Here is a 3,534-nt window from a genome sequence, read left to right as displayed (position 1 = left end):
TGAAGCTACAGTCCTGTGCAGTGTTTTGGCTGCAGTTGGTACTGAAGCTATAGTCCTGTGGAGTGTTTTGGCTGCAGTTGGTACTGAAGGAAGCTACAGTCCTGTGCAGTGTTTCGGCTGCAGTTGGTACTGAAGCTACAGTCCTGTGCAGTGTTTTGGCTGCAGTTGGTACTGAAGCTACAGTCCTGTGCAGTGTTTTGGCTGCAGTTGGTACTGAAGCTACAGTCCTGTGGAGTGTTTTGGCTGCAGTTGGTACTGAAGCTACAGTCCTGTGCAGTGTTTCGCCTGTAGTTGGTACTGAAGCTACAGTCCTGTGCAGTGTTTCGGCTGCAGTTGGTACTGAAGGAAGCTACAGTCCTGTGGAGTGTTTGAGCTGCAGTTGGTACTGAAGCTACAGTCCTGTGGAGTGTTTTGGCTGCAGTTGGTACTGAAGCTACAGTCCTGTGGAGTGTTTTGGCTGCATTTGGTACTGAAGGAAGCTACAGTCCTGTGGAGTGTTTCGGCTGCAGTTGGTACTGAAGCTACAGTCCTGTGCAGTGTTTCGCCTGTAGTTGGTACTGAAGCTACAGTCCTGTGCAGTGTTTTGGCTGCAGTTGGTACTGAAGCTATAGTCCTGTGGAGTGTTTTGGCTGCAGTTGGTACTGAAGGAAGCTACAGTCCTGTGCAGTGTTTCGGCTGCAGTTGGTACTGAAGCTACAGTCCTGTGCAGTGTTTTGGCTGCAGTTGGTACTGAAGCTACAGTCCTGTGCAGTGTTTTGGCTGCAGTTGGTACTGAAGCTATAGTCCTGTGCAGTGTTTTGGCTGCAGTTGGTACTGAAGCTACAGTCCTGTGCAGTGTTTTGGCTGCAGTTGGTACTGAAGCTACAGTCCTGTGCAGTGTTTTGGCTGCAGTTGGTACTGAAGCTACAGTCCTGTGCAGTGTTTTGGCTGCAGTTGGTACTGAAGCTACAGTCCTGTGCAGTGTTTTGGCTGCAGTTGGTACTGAAGCTATAGTCCTGTGCAGTGTTTTGGCTGCAGTTGGTACTGAAGCTACAGTCCTGTGCAGTGTTTTGGCTGCAGTTGGTACTGAAGCTATAGTCCTGTGCAGTGTTTCGGCTGCAGTTGGTACTGAAGCTACAGTCCTGTGCAGTGTTTTGGCTGCAGTTGGTACTGAAGCTATAGTCCTGTGCAGTGTTTTGGCTGCAGTTGGTACTGAAGCTACAGTCCTGTGCAGTGTTTCGGCTGCAGTTGGTACTGAAGCTACAGTCCTGTGCAGTGTTTCGCCTGTAGTTGGTACTGAAGCTACAGTCCTGTGCAGTGTTTCGGCTGCAGTTGGTACTGAAGCTACAGTCCTGTGGAGTGTTTCGGCTGCAGTTGGTACTGAAGCTACAGTCCTGTGCAGTGTTTCGGCTGCAGTTGGTACTGAAGCTACAGTCCTGTGCAGTGTTTCGCCTGTAGTTGGTACTGAAGCTACAGTCCTGTGCAGTGTTTTGGCTGCAGTTGGTACTGAAGCTACAGTCCTGTGCAGTGTTTTGGCTGCAGTTGGTACTGAAGCTATAGTCCTGTGCAGTGTTTCGGCTGCAGTTGGTACTGAAGCTACAGTCCTGTGCAGTGTTTTGGCTGCAGTTGGTACTGAAGCTACAGTCCTGTGCAGTGTTTCGGCTGCAGTTGGTACTGAAGCTACAGTCCTGTGGAGTGTTTTGGCTGCAGTTGGTACTGAAGCTACAGTCCTGTGCAGTGTTTCGCCTGTAGTTGGTACTGAAGCTACAGTCCTGTGCAGTGTTTCGGCTGCAGTTGGTACTGAAGGAAGCTACAGTCCTGTGGAGTGTTTCAGCTGCAGTTGGTACTGAAGCTACAGTCCTGTGGAGTGTTTTGGCTGCAGTTGGTACTGAAGCTACAGTCCTGTGGAGTGTTTTGGCTGCATTTGGTACTGAAGGAAGCTACAGTCCTGTGGAGTGTTTCGGCTGCAGTTGGTACTGAAGCTACAGTCCTGTGCAGTGTTTCGCCTGTAGTTGGTACTGAAGCTACAGTCCTGTGCAGTGTTTTGGCTGCAGTTGGTACTGAAGCTATAGTCCTGTGGAGTGTTTTGGCTGCAGTTGGTACTGAAGGAAGCTACAGTCCTGTGCAGTGTTTTGGCTGCAGTTGGTACTGAAGCTACAGTCCTGTGCAGTGTTTTGGCTGCAGTTGGTACTGAAGCTATAGTCCTGTGCAGTGTTTCGGCTGCAGTTGGTACTGAAGCTACAGTCCTGTGCAGTGTTTTGGCTGCAGTTGGTACTGAAGCTATAGTCCTGTGCAGTGTTTTGGCTGCAGTTGGTACTGAAGCTATAGTCCTGTGCAGTGTTTCGGCTGCAGTTGGTACTGAAGCTACAGTCCTGTGCAGTGTTTCGGCTGCAGTTGTTACTGAAGCTACAGTCCTGTGCAGTGTTTCGGCTGCAGTTGGTACTGAAGCTACAGTCCTGTGCAGTGTTTTGGCTGCAGTTGGTACTGAAGCTATAGTCCTGTGCAGTGTTTCGGCTGCAGTTGGTACTGAAGCTACAGTCCTGTGGAGTGTTTTGGCTGCAGTTGGTACTGAAGCTACAGTCCTGTGCAGTGTTTCGCCTGTAGTTGGTACTGAAGCTACAGTCCTGTGCAGTGTTTCGGCTGCAGTTGGTACTGAAGGAAGCTACAGTCCTGTGGAGTGTTTCAGCTGCAGTTGGTACTGAAGCTACAGTCCTGTGGAGTGTTTTGGCTGCAGTTGGTACTGAAGCTACAGTCCTGTGGAGTGTTTTGGCTGCATTTGGTACTGAAGGAAGCTACAGTCCTGTGGAGTGTTTCGGCTGCAGTTGGTACTGAAGCTACAGTCCTGTGCAGTGTTTCGCCTGTAGTTGGTACTGAAGCTACAGTCCTGTGCAGTGTTTTGGCTGCAGTTGGTACTGAAGCTATAGTCCTGTGGAGTGTTTTGGCTGCAGTTGGTACTGAAGGAAGCTACAGTCCTGTGCAGTGTTTCGGCTGCAGTTGGTACTGAAGCTACAGTCCTGTGCAGTGTTTCGCCTGTAGTTGGTACTGAAGCTACAGTCCTGTGCAGTGTTTTGGCTGCAGTTGGTACTGAAGCTATAGTCCTGTGGAGTGTTTTGGCTGCAGTTGGTACTGAAGGAAGCTACAGTCCTGTGCAGTGTTTTGGCTGCAGTTGGTACTGAAGCTACAGTCCTGTGCAGTGTTTTGGCTGCAGTTGGTACTGAAGCTATAGTCCTGTGCAGTGTTTCGGCTGCAGTTGGTACTGAAGCTACAGTCCTGTGCAGTGTTTTGGCTGCAGTTGGTACTGAAGCTATAGTCCTGTGCAGTGTTTTGGCTGCAGTTGGTACTGAAGCTATAGTCCTGTGCAGTGTTTCGGCTGCAGTTGGTACTGAAGCTACAGTCCTGTGCAGTGTTTCGGCTGCAGTTGTTACTGAAGCTACAGTCCTGTGCAGTGTTTCGGCTGCAGTTGGTACTGAAGCTACAGTCCTGTGCAGTGTTTTGGCTGCAGTTGGTACTGAAGCTATAGTCCTGTGCAGTGTTTCGGCTGCAGTTGGTACTGAA

This window comes from Lampris incognitus, chromosome 7 (genome assembly GCF_029633865.1).
Source record: "Lampris incognitus isolate fLamInc1 chromosome 7, fLamInc1.hap2, whole genome shotgun sequence".
NCBI classification, from domain to species: domain Eukaryota; kingdom Metazoa; phylum Chordata; class Actinopteri; order Lampriformes; family Lampridae; genus Lampris; species Lampris incognitus.
The sequence above is the reverse complement of the archived record's forward strand: the minus strand, read 5'-3'. Positions refer to the sequence as shown.